At 40.5% G+C, this 18,151-nt stretch overlaps 1 long non-coding RNA gene across 1 annotated transcript; it reads right to left on the bottom strand.

The window, feature by feature from the left end:
* Window positions 1–5,462: 5,462 nt before the first annotated feature.
* Window positions 5,463–17,437, bottom strand: LOC138921178 (uncharacterized). Its single transcript, XR_011433525.1, has 3 exons — window positions 17,097–17,437; window positions 15,986–16,075; window positions 5,463–14,601 (listed from the first exon to the last, which is right to left on the bottom strand). It is a non-coding gene; the product is annotated as an uncharacterized lncRNA (long non-coding RNA).
* Window positions 17,438–18,151: the final 714 nt, after the last annotated feature.

Below are 18,151 nucleotides of genomic sequence, written 5' to 3'. Positions count from 1 at the left end.
GGAATATGAATATGAAATTCTGGAGAAAGCAAAAATATAGCAGCAGAAAGCAGACCAGTGCTTATCTTATAGCTGGGCATGAGGGACAGCTTGACTGCAAAGGGGCAAAAGGGAATTTTTGGGGTGACTGAAGTGTTCTAAAACCTGATTCTAGTGGTGGTTGCACAACTCTATACATTTACTAAAACTCATACAACTTGACACTTAAAATGTGTGAACTTTGTGTTATATAAATATGCTTCAATAATAATTTTAAGGGTGTATACATTAAACCTCAAAGTGGTTTCTTTAAAAAAAAAAGGGATTGCTATTCAGCAAGTAAATTGTTGCTGTTGAGCATCAGTTTGAAATGCCTAAGATTTATGTTTCTACAAAACATAATTTGCTTTGTTTAGTACAGTTATAATATTTAAAAATCTTAATCATATTGTAAATAATTTGATAGCTATCATGATTTGAGTAATGGAATATGAATTGTGGGGTTATTAGTTTAATATAATAGTAAAGTTTCCAGTAAAACTCCATTTATTGAAGATTAGTTGTCTCTTGATCACATGTGTCTGTAACAAATTTGAGATCATAGTTGATTTTGAGATCACAATGTCTATCCATTAAAATTACGGACATATTTTTATGGTAAGTGTTGGTCAAGTCACAGTGAAAAATATAGTACATTATTTGCCAAAATGAATAGAATAGTTTACACAAGGAATAAAAATATATAAATGACTAAATCTACATTTAGCTCTTTGTTATTTTTCATCTCTTTGCCACCACTATCATCATCTACTATTAGAAGAAGAATATATTTTTTATTTTCTTCTGATTCTGGACCAAAACTTCTAATCATATGACTTTAGGAGCAGTCCAAAAGAATGGCATTTCCGTTAAAGAAATGAACACATTACAAACTGTCAATAATGCATTTCACAAATGGTTTTCTGGGATAATAATTTATCACAGTAAGAGTAATTTAAGAAGAAATGTAACAATCATTTAAGATTTCAAATAACGATTTCCAGGGCTGTATATAAAAAAAAAAAACTTTTTTCCTTTTTAGCTAAATATAATATAGATTAATTTGAAATTAAATCTGACAAATAAAAATGGCAAGCAATAGGATATATTGGAGTATATGAGGAAGCCATTTGGTATAAACCTAATTCGGCCTGACTTCTCTTTTTTTTCCTCCTAAAGGGCCTGACTGGCTATTGAGCACGCATTGCATATCTGCTTAGACATTTCCTATGGCCAGAACAAAGGCCCTTGTGATAAAGATGCAACTTCCCCCCACATTAGCATTTTTCCTTAGGCTAGGAACTGATTGCTGCACTCACCTCCCAGCTCACCTGTGACCACTCAGCTGGAGATGAGAGACTGCCACCCTGCTGTGTTCACCGAGACAGCAGACCTACCTGGTATTTCCATCAATCGCTGTGCCGACAGAGCAGTCTCGCGACTATTGTAAAAGGGACATTTCAATCCTATGTGAAACATCCTCTTTGAGGGTATATAACCACCCTTATACCCCCACTTCTTTGGAGTGCTCTGTTCCTTTGTGGAAAGACTCTCCCGGGTTATAATCCTCAGATTTAAGCTCAGAATAAACTCACCCAAATTTTCATTTATAGATTGGATATGGATTATTTTCGTCGACAAATCTTACCTTCAAAATGCCATTTTATTCCATGAGTATTATTGTCTTGAAAGAAGTCTTTTGGCTCTTAGATCAAAATATAAAGCAAGCTTAAAGCATTAGGAAGATGATGGGAAGATGGGAAGGTGAAATATATGTCTTTAGTCTTGTAAGATGGCACCTCTGCCAGATCTTTTCCCCAAAACATTAGTGGGCATTCATTGGACAATTTATTTGAAGGTATACAGACAAGAATTACTTTGCACTGCTATCAGTTATCTACAACTTTGCAAACCTGTGAAATAGCTCAAAGTCAATGAAGGGCATGGAAGCTCCATATAAGCGGAATCACATAACCCAGCAGGGTGTGCTGTAAACAGTGAATAGTTCTCCATTAAAGCAGGTTTTTCCCCCTACAGTCTTAAGAAGGGGTTGTTTACCTGGATGAGCAAACTACTTACCCAGATGAGATAAATTTATTTTAAGGAAGTTCCTGAAGGAAACAGTGAAATTATTTATTGGTTCATAGAATTGTCTTTCTCGGAATGAGTTTCCTGGAGTAAATTTAAAAGTCAAGTTGACACGGGTGACCTCAGTTCTTAGTACTAATAGTTAAACTATATGGGTGTGAGTGGTCTCAATTCTCACCTATTTGCTTTCCTGCAATTTTTCTATCTACCAACCCAGGAATATTTTTCTATCGCAGGTAGGGGTTGAGATCAGGAACTCTATTATCTTCAATTCCCCACCTCTTCATACTTGAAATGTCTTATCCTTCTCCTAAGGGTTAGGCCACTGGAAGCCAAAGCCAGGAAGAAACCTTCAGGTTATTTACCAGGTACCTCCTTTAAGCAATGGAATACTTGATTTTTATCTTATTCTTTTTTGGTGGGGGATGGGGTTGCTGATGAGGAGGACAAAAGGGAAAAGGGAATGAGAGAGAAGGTTTTGTAAAAAGTTTTATCTTGCCACATTTTTACAGATATAAGAGATGTATATCTAGAGAAAAAAGTTATCCAATAGAATGAGTTTTAAATATCTTATGTAGAAGGTGTTTTTAATGTGCTGGTCTATTTCACAGTGTTTTAAGAAAAGCAGTTCACCAAGTTTCTACCTACCCAGCAGTTTGATGTCTCAGTATTTTCTTTCCACATCCTTCCCTCGTTCCTGGGACTCTTTGGAATTTTCTCTATGCTGCCTCCAAAATTATAGATACTAGAAAATAACCTCATTTTCTTTTTTCTATACTCCAGATGTTTAAAAACATCGAGAAATGTTTACTTTCTTACCAAGTTGGCCTGCAACAATCTACTTTGCATGTAGTTTCCTTCACCAGAAACAACATATTCCAACTAGGAAACACGCAAGTGAAATATTTGTTTCAGGTTGTAGGTTCTGTAAATGATTTAATTCTTTGTCCTCCTCCTTTCAAAATCTTAGATCAACTTTATTTGAGTCAAGTGATATCTGTATTTTTCAATTAGGAAATGTGATGTTGTTTATTAAATGGACACCTCATAGCTACTTAAAATCGTCATAAAACTGGCCAGATAGATTTTAAGTAATTCAATGATTGGGCCTATTGAGGAGGTCCTTATCTTTTCTCCTTCCTGCCTAGATTACTGAAAGCTTCACTCATTTTTATGTAAGATTTACATTAATAAGGTATTGATTAATGTATTTATTGATGTATTCATATATTTATTGATACTACTGATGCGGGATCGGTGAGCCGAGGAGTCGAAAGAAAGATTTCTTAGACTCTCAAGATCTGGCAGTAGTGCTCTTTTATTTAGAAAATAGTGTGGAATAGCACGGGGACAGGACCCATGGGCAGTCAGAGCTTCTGCTGCCCCCAGTTGAGGGTTAGAGCTAAATTTAAGGCATAGGTATGTGAGTTATCTCTTTACAAGACAAAGAATATGTAAAAAAGTTAAAATGGTAGATAAGAATCAAACCGGATTGAGTAAATGGCAGAAGTCACCGCTTGAATTTTATCCTCGGTTAAAGACAAAGGAGGATTTGTGGGGGGGAGGGTCAGTTACATGAGGTTGCCAGACAGTAACCAACTTAAGTTCTTGCCTCTGGCATTGACCAAGAGCTTCTAGAGATAAGACCATCCCCCCTTCTTCCTGGCACAGAGAGGGAGGCATCTTCACAGATAGAGGTTTCCCTTAGAAATGTAAATGTTTCCCAACAAAGGGGCAAACAAATTCCACTCCTTGGAGCCTGAATCTCATCTGTAGTTTTAAAACTAACCAGCCTAAAAATCCTCATCATAAGCCATTTTAAAATTAAGCAGCCTAAAAATCCTCATCAACTACCACAGTATTTTTCTGAATTTACAGTTTTACTACATGTATAAGAAACACATACATATACATTTACACACATTTTGGATTTCTGAGTCAAGTAATCTAACTTAAAAGTTTGGCTCTAGTTTCAAAATAAAACCTTGAATAAAATTTATTTCAACTCCTGTGATGTTTAAAATACTCAGAATTCCCAAAAGGAGAAAATTTTTATGATCCTAATGAATGATATGACCTCATGCATGTTGAAGGGAAATAACTTCTTGATTACTGCCGAATCTCAAAGGCAGCAAAGGAATCAACTCAAGTATTTTGAATTACTTTATTACAAGATTGTAATTGTGTATTCCCTGTAAGAAGTACATGTTGTTTATTTAAAGTTTACCTTCAACACCAAATGTTTCTGGATAACATTATATTAAATAATATTAGAAACAATGGATACTTCAAAAATTGTTCAGATTTAACTAGCATTTATTGAACATCTCCTAAGAGTCAAATGCCTTCACTTATTTAGTATCATTTATTCTGATCCTCAAAACATCAGTCAACTCTGTTACGAACGGAATTGTGTCCTTCCCAGATTCATGTGTTGAATTCCTAGCCCCCAGTAGCTCAGAATGTGATTGTATTTGGAGATAGGGTCTTTAAAGAGGTAGTTAAATTAAAGTGAGGTCATTAGAATGGGCCTTAATCCAATATGACTGGTGTTCTTAGAAGAAGAGATTAGGACATAGCACATAGAGAAAAGAGCATGTGAAAACACACGGAGAAGATGGCTATCCATGAGCCAAGGAAAGAGGCCTCAAAAGAAACCAACCTGCAACACCTTGATTTTGGACTTCTAGCCTCCAGAATTGCGAGAAAATTAATTTCTTTTGTTTAAGCCTCCCAATCTGTGGTATTTTGTAAGCTAAGAAGAGGTCACACCAGGATTGAAACCCAGGTCTTCTGACCACAATGCTAATGCTTTTTCTATTACAAAACCAAAGAGTGCTTTGGAAAGCACTTAGGTACCGATATAGAAGATACATTTAGTCAGATAATGTTAGCTACTGAGTCCAGGAAAATCTCACAATTACTCCCTTTCTGTTCTTGGCTGCAAATCCAGGCCAGCTTGGTTCCCCCCTTGGCAGGCTTGGACCTCAGCTGGGTAACAGGAAGAAGCTGGCCTATGAATATGGAAGGTAGGAGGACTTTGGATTGTGGCAAATAAATAGAGAATTAGTTGCACATGTTTCTTTGTTAGTGTAAGAGAATTAAAAAACATACGTATGCTGGACAATTATAGTTAGAATTGACTATTCATGTTTTCATATTTCAGCTTAGCTTTGTTTTCCAATTGTTTCATGCAAATAATTCCCATTTCTATTTATTAACCCATAATGAAGCACAGACATTAAAAAAAGTACAAGCTATGGTTTACTTATTTTGGTTTTCTTCATATAAAGAAAGTGGGAAGGTTCTTCGAAGTGGGCAAATATCATCAATTTAAAAAGGACTCAAAGATCATATACAAGCAAAAAAGCAACTTTATTTTTAGAAAAAGCATTTTTGCATAATACTTTATATAAAGTTGAAGTTAAGAGCCTTCAAAACAAAAATAAACTTAAATTTCATAAACAACACAAACATGATTGGGAGATGCAAGTGAATAAAACAAGGTAGAAGCAGAGGTAAAGAAAGAGAGGGCAGGAAGTGACAGAGAGATTTAGTTCTGAGAGTATAATTCCCAACTGCCCTCTGCAGAGCAAAGTGTAGTGGTTCCCAAACAGCTCTCTGCATGGAATACTCTTTCTCCATCTCCTGCGTCCCTTTGCCACTTATCTCTCAGGCCTCGATTTAAGTATCTCCTTTGGAGACAAGTCTTCTGCTCATCTCCCAGACTTAGTTAGATGTCCCTATATTCACACCCATGGCCCTTACAGCATCTCCTTTATGGCACTTATCACATTTGCTAGTACTTGTTTCATGTCTCTTTTCCTGAATAGAATGTGAGCTCCATGAGGGCTCTAACCATACCCACCTTGTCCACTGCTGAACTGCCAGCACCTAGCAAACTTCCTGGCACATAGCAGACACTCAATGAGTGCTGAGTGAATGAAAAGATGAGGAATTTAGACTTTCTTTGTATCCTTAATGCCAAAGTAAGTTTGTCTCTTAAGTTACTTTTTGAAGGAGAAACTAAGCTTCAAGATATTCCCTTTCCATGCTTTCATATGATAATAGATGAAATAATTACAAAAAGAAATAGAAAATTCCTTAACTTCTGACATTTTTATCACTTTCAATTGAAGCTCCATGAAGGCAGGGACTATATTTGTTTTTACTCATTATTCTATTACCCACGGCAGTTCAATAATACAGCAAGTTCGATAATACAGATGCACATGAATATACCTCTAATAACAAAAACATATCGAATAAAACACAACTAAATATCAGTAAAATTCAAGGCAAAAATATGTAAAGAGTAATGATCAGAATGCAAAAAGATCACAAATATGTCAAACTTTACATTTGGCTTAGTTTCCTTGGAGCTAAAGTGGAAAGTGAAGAAGTCAATTTCTTAGTTATTATTAACAGAAAAATGAATTCCTTAGAGGTAGCAAAACTTCCCTAGCAGAGTTCAATTTCTTTGTAAATGTGGGGTTTGAGATAGAATTCACTAAATAAAGTGGTGGACAAAATTTCCAAGAACATTCCTATGTCCCATATGACAACAGATGTCACATGGCTGCTGATAAAAGCCAAGGATGCGGCTTTACAATTCGACTCAATGAAAGCTATCTTGCAAGGGGCAGAACTGCTCAAATGTATAGCCTCCTGGCTGCCCAAGGTTAGAATACCTAATGCAATGTTCCTAAAGTTCCCTTCTGGCAGATGCTATGTGGGGGGACAAAAACCTGCCTTATTTATTTATTTTTTTTTGCTGAGGAAGATTTGCCCTGAGCTACCATCCACTACCAATCTTCCTCTTTTTTTTTCTTTGCTTGAGGAAGACTGTCCCTGAGCTAATATTTGTGCCAAACTTCCTCTATGTTGCATGTAGTTTGCAGCCACAGCATGGCCGACAAGTGGTGTAGGTCCACACCTGGGATCCGAACCTGCATACCCAGGCTGCCGAAGCAGAGCATGCAGAATTTTAACTACTAGGCCACAGGGCCTGCCCCTATGCCTGCATCTTTGAGATACACATACTTCAAGAACTTGTGAAGATTAAAGGAGAATCCATGTAACATATCTGGCACATACAAAGCTTTCAAGAAGTTTTGATTGTTATTTCCCACAGAATGATGACCTAAAGAGGGTTTCTCTTACCCAAATCCTCAACATCATTGTACATTACTCCTACTACACCTATTCAACCCAACAAAAACTTAACCCACGAACAATTCCACAATCTACTTTTTCTGCTTCTATATCTGGTTTCTGGAAAAAGAATGACTGATACTGTAAGTTCACATCTTCCCAAACTATCTGGGATCTTAACATCCTTCAACCATTTACTTGCTTATTCATGTTTTACTTCTGCAATCAGGATCAAAAGCTTCATCACTTTCCCCAAACTCCCTACCTAAACCTCACCCTCCTCACTTTCAACAGACAACTTTGCCTAAATGTAATGCATAAAATTTAAACCATGTTAATAGGACTAGATACTGTGAATGACAGTATTTGTTAGCCTTTGCTGTATAACAAAACACTCCAAAACTTAGTGGCTTAAAACAATAATCATTCATGAGCACATGATTTTTTTGGTTATCAATTTGGGCTCAGTTCAGCTGGGAAATTCTACTGATTTTACCTGGGTTCATTCATTCAGTATAGTCAATTGGTGGCTTAGCTAAGCCTGAAAGGTCTGGGATGGATTCATATGTCCGGTGGTTGACTGGCTGTTGGTTGGGGTGCCTTGGTTCTCTTCCATATGGTCACTTCAACAGGCTGACTCAAGCATCAAGGTTCTCAGCAGCAAGAGAGGCCAAGCTCCAATATACCAGTACTTGCAAAGTCTCTGCTTGTATTACCTTTGCTAATATACCATTTGATAAAGCTAATCATACGGCCAACCCTATATTCAAATTGTGGAGAAATAGGAGGAGCAGCAGTCATACACAAGGTTTTGGCATATAGGGATGGGAAGAATTTGGGTCATATTGCAACCTATCACATTCTTCCAACTGAAAGAATAAATTGCTTTCATATATATGAATATACATATGATGGAGAGCTGGCACAAACTTGAGAAATATATGAGGTCCTAAAATGGAATGAAACATGGAACTCTAGGAGGTACAGGAGGGCCAAAGTGAGATTTCACTCGGCAAATCCTGGATAGTTGAGCTTCTACTACCTGTTCTGTTCAGCAGATAAAGCCTGACACTTAATATGTGAGATCTAATTGAAGATGCTTGCATAATACTGGGATCCCAACATGTTATGTCCACAACATTATATCACTTCCAACTTGATCCAGCACCCTTATGATCCATTCTTATTTATGCTGCCTATGTTTGTGTCAATATAAATTGGCAAATACTTGCATTTTTTGTGTGTGTATTATGCCATGGGTAACAGTTTTTCCTAAGGCCTGCTGGGACTTGAGTCTGGATATAAATCCAGAAGCAGTGAGAAGCACTGGTTATAGGTTCTGAGAAAAATGTGCAGGCCTTTGCAAAGCAACTTCCTCAGGAAAGGAAGATTAATCTCCTCAGGTAGGGGAAAGGGACTGTTCCTCCTGGCAAAGGAAGCTCAACAGAATTTAGGGGTTTAAAATCTTCATCTTCTTTGGAATCTCTCAATTTTCACGGTCCCACTGCTTCCCAAAGAATGCCTTAACTTTAAGAGACCTATAAGGATGGGAATACAATCTACACTGTAATTTAGCCACTTGCAGGATTTAACTTAGGTTTTGGTTTTGTAGGTTGACTAACTGTCCATCCTGGTTTGGCCACGACTGAGGGGTTTCCCAGGAGACGAAACTTTCAGAACTAAGACAGGGAAAGTCCCAGGCAGACCAGGATAAGTTGGTCATCCTAGTTTTCAGAAACCTTTCCCTTGTGACTACCTGAAACACATGTTTCTTTTAGGGAAGAAGTAGAAATTTTCTGGTCCCTTATCTGGACCTCAAGCCAGGAATTTAAAATTTTGAATTCATTTTCTTTCTCCAAGTTCTCCAGCACACTTAGAAGCAATCACCCAACCTCTTTATACTCTTATATTCACTAAATGTTCTATGACAGCAATTTCTTGCTCATCCAAAGCATAGCTTTCTAAGGGATAATTTAAGTAACTCTTTGCCATGGACTACCAGTGTCCTCGCGTCTGCGGTGGGTAGTTCCCGAGTGTCCAGATGATAGTTCCGACTTGTCCAACAGTTGGTTCCAGTGTGTCAGGCAGGTGGGTCACACATGTCTGGCGGGTGGTTCTGGCGTGTGCCACAGATGGTTCCGGCACATGCAGAAAGTGGTTTTGGCATGTCCTCTTTACCACTGGCAACAGGAACATTAATGCCTTCATATCTAATCAGATCAGACAGTCAATTCCAAATAAACCAATTCAGGGAATCCACTCTTATGGCTCTAGTCCCTTGGATACATCCAATACTAATTTCTGTATCAATTACAGCTTCATCAGAGAAGTAGAAATGTTACTAGTGATATGAAATAACAGGAATTTAGGAGCTGGTAAAGAAGTTTATGTAAGGCTGTTGCCGAAGTCATTCTAAGTCAGTAGGGCCAGCAGTTGGGAAAACATCTAAATGTGAAGTGAGGGAGAGTAAAGACACTTTGGCACCCACAAGGGTGAATGGAACCCATGGAGAGAAACAGGAACTTGCACCTGCTTCTTGCAGTCTCCAATGTCAGTGATGTGGGTGGCCTACAGAAAGATCTGTCACTCTTCACCATGGAACTGCACATGCCCCTGGCTCAGCATTCATGGAATTTGAAGAGATAATGCAGGAGCTGGAGGAGCCATGGGCTTGACTGCTGCCCTACACCAAAGTAAGGTGGCAGATCAGTGACAAATGGCGTGAGCTTCAACAGTGCCTGACCACCCTACACCACCTTTTAGAGTATAATGGCACTACTTTTACCTCTGCCTTCCAAATATGCAGATTTCTTTTGTTGCTAACTGTAATGTGATACCATAAAGAGAACGTTGGGAAACTAAGCTCCAGCTTGGTAATATGACAGTACAACACTACCATACCTATAATTGTGTCTTAATTTATTAAGATATTTAAAAATCCTTTGGATAAAAATTTATTTTCTAACACTTAGATTGCTGTGATCACTTTTTTCATTATTTTTACAAATATTTTGCCCTAGACAGTTCAAGATAATTCTATAAAGCTCTTGGTTTAAGAATGAATTTTTTTTCCTACAAAAGTAGTATTAAACTTGTCTGTGTTGAACCACACTTGCCATATGCTGGCCCATTCACCCAAATGAGCCAATTCCTTTGAATATTTTTACAAAGCTTTTCAATTTTTTTGTTCTGCATCCAATTTTACTCTCAATCCAATGGAAGACATTATTTTCTCTATATGATTTATAAATTAATGAAAAGATTTAAGGCGATTATGACATACCAGCTCAACCATATTATGTACAGTGTTCTTTTCATTAAAAAAAAAATCCCAGGGGCCGGCCCTGTGGCCGAGTGGCTAAGTTTGCACGCTTCGCTTCGGTGGCCCAGGGTTTTGCGGGTTCGGATCCTTGGCGCAGACCTAGCAACGCTCATCAAGCCATGCTGAGGCAGTGGCCCACATAGCACAACCACAGGCACTCACAATTAGCATATACAACTATGTACTGGGGAGCTTCGGGGAGAAGAAGAAGAAAAAAAAGAAGATTGACTAACAAATGTTAGGCCAGGTGCCAATCTTTAAAAAAAAAAAATCCCTGAACATAGTTCCCACCTATGCCATCTCCCTTAGTGTTAGAATCAGTTATTCAGAATTAACTGGCAAGTTTAATGTTCAATTTTAAAAACGTAACAAATTTTTAGCATTTTATAAAATTATATTTGGTATGTCTTAATGAGAACCAACATATATTATTTAATTCTTAACACAATTCCCTGACATTATTTAACTTCTTTACTTAATTCCCTGACTATATTTCTATGGTTTTCCATGTTTGTTCTCCCTTTAGTGTAAGCAGCAGAATGACAACTCTAAGTGACCATGAGATGTATTCAACAAGAGTTCCACTGGTGAAAATGGATCATACATCTCCCAACCATTCCCTCCTTCCTCTCAACACACACACACATGCACATGGCTGAGGAAGAGTGGAGACAGCACAGTAAACATTTAGTTATAAAGCATTAGAAATTAATGAACATTTAAGTCCACTGCTTCTATCTTGCCCTCTCTCTTGCCAATTCTCTTCTGTTTTCAATGATAAGACAGCCTGATCTCATACTAAACACTGGAAAAGTGGGAGCAAATTGTGCTCTGACTTCACAAAACATCTGATGAAATCATGACTCCTTTTACTATGTATAGAAATGTAAAATGCATACAAATAAGCTTACTTAAACATTCTGTTTTTACAATATATCCTCCATGTGTTTCATTATATCAGCAACTGATGACTACTAAAAATGAGATTCTGGAATGGTTTTCCACTTGCATTAATTGGAGGAAAAAATGTCTACAAGGGCTTTCTGATATTGTTTTCTATAGAGATAGTACTGATTACACTAATAGATACAATTCTAATATATTGAGATGAAAAATGGCATTTGGCTGCCAATCCTTGACACTTGATTCTTCTAATTTCCTAACAAAATGCTTACATTGACATTGTACAATTAATTTCCATTTACTATCCATTACCCCTTCACACAATACTTTTTTTTTTTTTGGTGAAGAAGATTGGCCCTGAGCTAACATCCGTTGTCAACCTTCCTCTTTTTGTTTGAGGAAGATTGTCGCTGAGCTAACATCTGTACCAGTGTTCCTCTATTTTGTATGTGGGGTGCTGCCACAGCATGGTTTCATGAGAGTATGTAGGTCCACGCCCAGGATTCGAACCAGTGAACTCTGGGCCACCAAACTGCAGTATGTGAACTTAATCACTATGGCACCACTGGGTGGACCCTCACACAATACTTTCAACAAATCTTTTTCTGAAGTTTCAAGGAGATGCCTGTAACAAGATACCTTATTGTAGATGTAATGAAATAATGAAAATATTATTCATCGAAATCCAGGGAGGATGATCCCCATGGAAAAGTAGTTGAATGTATTGGGTTACAACTGGACTACAATTCACAGGGGGCTCTGTTGGCAGGGAGAGTCAACTGCTGGATGCAGGAGCCTTTGGACAGTGGCATAGTGTGACAAAGACAGCTCTGATTGCAGAGATGAATAAAAGACATTAGGTGGTTGGTGAAATTCCGTGAGAAACAATGTATCACTCTTCAAATTTTTAGAAAATGGTTGGATTTTTCATAGAACCTAGTAATGGGTAGAGTTCTCCACTAAACTAGAGTAGGAAGCAGAATCCAAACGGTCCATACATTTTCGGCGTGGAGACCAGAAGACCAAGAGTCTAAGGAGTGGGGACAGGAAATTAGGAATTCTCTGAAGTTGTGGCTAGGACACTGGTTGTGAAATTAGTGATGGTGGGAAGAGCTGAAACTAGTTTATCCTTATTTTCAAAGGGTAGTTATACCAGTTGATATGCTATTGTCTCTTAACTTTAAACCATTCTCATGTACACTTCGGTGATGTTCTGCAAACCACATTACTTCTTTGCCACCTGGGTCTTGGTTAGGATCCAACAATAGAAGTCACCAGAGGGAGAATGCACTTCTTCCCGCTGTACTTCTTCAACCCTGGCAGTGGCAGATTGTTCCAGAAGCAGCAGCTGAATCCAGTTTGCAGTTTTTCTAACATGCAGAACCAGCTTTATTGCTTTCCCTCAGCTACACCAGCACCAATCAGCTAGTGCCCCCTTCTAAGAGGTATAGGTCTCAGGCCTGTGGGGCTCCTTGTCTGAAGTCAGAGATACCAGTATCAGCCGTCTCCTCATACGTTTAGTTTCAGCTCAGTGGTGCCTCTCCTCTAACTTATTTGCTGTGATCATGGCAAAGAAGGGCACACCCATGGAATACAAAAAAGCTAAGTAAAATAACTATGATAGGGATCCTGAGAAAAGGTCTTTCTTGAGATATGAGAGAATTAAAGAGGATTTGCTGATGGGGAGGGTTCCTGTCTGCCCTGGCTGGGCATATTTGGCTGCCTTGGAAGGGACAGTTTGATTCTAGCCTCCTGTCTTCCCTGCCCCCTCTCTGGATAATCAGGCCAAGCAAAGAAGCAGTCTCCCTCAAAGGGCCTTTAGAATAAATTGCTCCTAAATCTGTAGGCTTATGGCTCAGGGGCCAAATCCTACCCGCAGCCTGTATGGAAAGTAAACTAAAAATAGTTTTTACATTTTTAAATGGTTGAAAAAAAATAAAAGAATATTTTGCGACACATGAACACTGTACAAAATTCACACTTCAGCATCCATAAATAAAGTTTAATTGGCTTACAGCCACACTCATTTGTTTGCATATTGCCTATGGCTACTTTCATGCTACAATGGCAGAGTTGAGTAGTGTGATAGAGACTGTGTGGCCCAGAAAGCTGAAAAGATGTACTGTCTGGCCTTTCGCAGAAAGAGTTTGCGATCCCTGCTGTAGGAGAAAGACAGAAGTAGAGGATGAGGTGTAACCCTTGAGGAAGATTAGTCAAGATGCCAAAAGTGGATATTGTGTTCTTGTGTCTTCTTAGCCACCCCTCCGAGAGATTGTGTAATAGATTTATCAGCATGCTGGCTATTTTCCTCAGTGGAAAATAAAAAGAGCTGGTGCAAATTTATTTATTGGAATTTCAGAAGACTTCTCTCTGTGAGAAAAATAGTTTGAAGTGGGGACAAGACTAACTTTTCAGTGGGCTGTGTGCTGGGTCACCCATGGGGCACACAGGCTTTCAAGGTAGTAACACATAGGCAGGGTGGCTCTGAAAGGAGGAAGTTAATGACAGAATCAGCTGGATGGTGATGTAATGTTGTGTGGTGTGTTGATCTTTCCCTAGAGGGGAAGAAACTTCTGCTCCTCCTTCCAAGAGGGAGTTGTATTACAGAGAACACTTTCTGTTTCTTTCCATACTTGTATCCATTGGAACCACTTTACCAGTGGGTGGGGTTACCCTGCTTTCAAAACAAGACACAGGTTCAACTCTGGCTGGCTTTCTTTCTCTCCTGCCATGCCTGTCTCACCAAGAAGGGCAGTGGGCTTTCTTCTGCTTTCTGCACCAAGATGGTAGGCATAATTGGATCAGGATCTGTCTCGGCAGGCTTTCTAAAGGCAGCCCTGGAAACCTATCATTCTCTCCAATCCTCTGACCCCATTTGTGAGACAGGCTTTAGTCTGGCTGCATATATGAAGTCATATTTGTAGCTCTTACTTTCTCCACATGCAGGTCTCAGGGTGCACATTTACAGAGAGGTATGTCCTAGTCTCATTTTCAGTCTAGTTTTAGTAGGGATCCCTGTACTTTGTGGGATATTAGATACTTACCTGAACCAGTAATAAAGATGATACTCTAATGAGATGCTCATTTGGTTTCTTGCGTCCATTCTCAGTTAAAACCTGGAGAAGATGGGTGATTGACATTCCATGGCCTTCAACACTCATGACCATAAATTCAGAAAGACTACGAACACCATGATATGCTCAGTGTCTGGGTTTCCTCAGGAAGACGATGGGGGCAGAGTTTGTCCCAGGCAAGCATGAGGAGACAAACTTAAATGGAATGCAGACAGCAAGAATTTGGTCTTCTATTCAGATGTCTAGTATCTTCATATTCTGTAACCTGGAGCTGTTGACTTCCATCTCCCAGCCTATCAAAGCCTTAGTTATGCAGAATAACTGCAGAGCTCGAGATGGAGAAAGCAGATATTTTCCAAACCCACTTCCTAAGCCACAGGAACTATTTTAGTTCAGTTGATGTCTAAGTCCTATCTTAGTTTAGTTGATAACTTCATGCTATAAGACAGCATCTTTTCCTCTTCTCACTGCAAACAGACCTTGGTATATAGTTCTAAGATTGACCTGGATTCATGTTCCCTCAATTTATTTTATGTTTCCAAAGGCTTTTTTTGTGTATGTGTTTAAACGCTTCCATACTTTGTCTTTTCCTCCCTTTTCTAGTTTCAACTCCTAGTCCCTTCTTTCATTAATCAACCTCAAGAGGAGTGACTTGCAATATGTGTATATTGGAGCAATAATTCTCAACTTGCCAAAAAGTATACAGACAATATGTAATATACATACCAAATAATATATATAATAATATATATAATGTATATATATGTATATATACACACAATGTTATATATATATATAAATATATAAAATGAGAAAAAGTAAAGAAAGGCCAGTGGAGACCATTAGACATAGCTTCTTCATTTTGCATATGTGCAAGCTGAGCTCTGGGCTGTCTAATTGGTTCCCAAGATTTTCTGGCTCTTTCCACTATACACAGATGCAAAACATCTTGATGAAATCTGGATGTTTAAAAAATCTGGATTATGTTTTTTTGGCCTCTTCAGATGTTTGGAAGAATGTTTCTACTTTTAATTTGCATGTTAGTTTCCACGTGGCCAAGCCTTGTCCTTTTCAACAAGAAGCTATGATGTAACTAAAAACAAAGAGTTTGGAGTTGAAAAACTGCTTTTGAGCATCATATACCATGAGAGTGCCTGGAACTGTGCAACTGATTCTTAGAGTAAACATTACTAATGGTTTTCTCATTGGGGGTTGATTCTGATAATGATGACTCAGGAGCCTCCCAATCACTTACTCAGTGATGATTAAATGCTCCTTGTGAAAACTGTGGGTGATTTTTAGCTCTGACCAATTGAGTACTTATAGTATATTCTGAGATAGGTGTGTTTTGCTTAGGCGGCAACATTAGGAAAGTGGAAGAAGGATTTCTGCTTGCATTTTCAAAATGAATTCAATGGCTTCTTACCTCTTATTTCTTTAACTGGTTTGCTAGTCCCATTATGCCAGGGATCATATTATTATCACATATAATATCATCTTATCATTCAAACAGATTCTAAAACGAAAACAAACAAAAAACTGTAATAGCTCAAAATCTACTTCCTTCAGGAAACCTCCCATGAGTAACCATACTTTACTTAATACTTTGAACCATTCCAATGAAATTTGAGAACACCGAATTCCATAAAAAATTTTTTAAATATACTTTTGTTATTATTTATCTCAGAATGTATTTGTTTTCCCAAGTTATTTACTTAAAATCGCTGCCTATAGCAGGCAGTCCTGAATTTGAGTCTTGGCTCACTTTCTAGCTGCATGATCTCGGCCTAATCAGTTCCCTCATCTGTAAAATAGGGATAAAAATGGTACCCATCTCATGGTTTGTTGTGAGGGTTGACCTAACGTAGAAAGTACTTAGCATAGTGGCTGGTACATAGTAACTGCTCATCAAATGTCTGTGATACTTATTGTGTGTCCATGTCCATTTTACTTTTTCATGGGGGCAGTAAGGTATACTGGGAAGAGCATGGGCCATGCAGTGAGTCAGTTCTGGGGTGCAGTTCTGTTAGCCACTCACTGTGTATGGCATCCAGACAAATTTAACCCTTTGAGCCACTATTTCCTCATTTTCAAAATGGATATACTGTAGTAATATCCAATTCACTGGGTTGTTTTGAGGAAAGTGCCTATTACGTCCCTTTCCTCCCAATGGATTATCAACAAGTTAACATTTATGAAGTCTATTCCAAGGACAAGACAAGGCAAGGTGTCACAGAAAGTAAACGTGTGTTCTCCACCGTGGTCAAGGAGGGCATGCAACAAAATCAAGCCGCCCCTGCACATGAATTGCTGACGACATATGCAAATTAAGCGGGTCTCTAATCCATGCCCGTTTCTATTTTTCCCAGTGTGGATGTGGAGGACTTTTCAATGAGAGCCTCTTTCCTGGTATTTTTACAAGTCAGCAGATCCTCAAAAGCCCATCTGGAATATGGGGCTGATGAAAGACCTAGAAAAACTGGAACACTCACAAACTGTTCAAAGGGCAATGCCATAGAAACACGGATAAAACAAACCTCTTCTTTCTAACCAAGGGCACATCTCAGTCGTCTCAGGGAGGTGAGCGGAAGGGAGGAACGCCGGTCAAGTGGTCCGGGCTCCGAGGGACGCGGTGGTAGAGGGGCCCCTTAGCAGCAGCACCGGCCCGCGGCAGGGAGGCTTTTCCTCAGGCGTCGTGACTGCCCCGAGGCGTGCCGCCCGCGCCAGCCCGGCGGAGAAGCGGCGGCAGCCTGGAGAACTCCAGTCCTCACACGGTTAAACCTCTCCCAAGGAGACTGGAGGAGGGAGGGTCCCCGCCCACGAAAACGAAGATACTGTAAAATCCTCCGGCGCCCCGCCCCCACCCGGGCCGGCCTCCACCCCCGCCCCCGCCCCCGCCCCCGCCCCCGCCCGAGTCCGGCCCGACCCGCGGCCGCACCTGCCCGCGCGCACACGCCCCCCGCGCGCCGGCCGCCCCGCGCGCCAGGCCTCAGAGCCGCCGGCGGCGGACCGGGGCGCCCACCCTGCCCCGGCCCCTGCGCCGCCGCCGCCGCCGCCCTCGGCACGCGCCTGCCGCGGTCGTCCGCACCGCCCTGCTTCGGCGCGGGCCGCGGCCGCCGGAGCCGCAGCCGCCGCGCTCATCGCCGCCGCGGGCCGCCGCCGCCGCCGCCGCCGCCGCACCGCCGAGCCGGCCCGGCGCGGACGCTGAGGAGAGCCCGGGCGGGCGCGAGGGCGCGCGGGCCGCCGCCGCCGCGGGCGTTCGCTGCGCTCGGGCTCCAGCGGGGACGGTCTCCACCTCCTCCGCAGACCTTCCCAGTCCTCAGCATCCTCCTGCTGCTCCTCCGAAGCACCCCGGTCGCCACCCCTCACGCCCCACCCGCGGGGACGAGGCCTCGGGAATTCAGGGGAGTGGCTGTGGGGATGCTTTCTGGCTCCCAGCTCGGCCGGCCCCTTTTCCAAGCCATGGTCTGATCCCCATTGTAAAGCTGCGCCCCGAAGAGGAGGAGAGAGTGGTGTTCCCGGCTCGGGGCTGCAGGGATCTCACCGTGCGGAAGCCCTGGCTTTATTTTAGGGTGGGGCGAGGAGGGCCCTG

Source organism: Equus caballus, chromosome 28 (assembly GCF_041296265.1).
Source record: "Equus caballus isolate H_3958 breed thoroughbred chromosome 28, TB-T2T, whole genome shotgun sequence".
NCBI classification, from domain to species: domain Eukaryota; kingdom Metazoa; phylum Chordata; class Mammalia; order Perissodactyla; family Equidae; genus Equus; species Equus caballus.
This window is presented reverse-complemented; position numbering and strand designations above follow the sequence as displayed.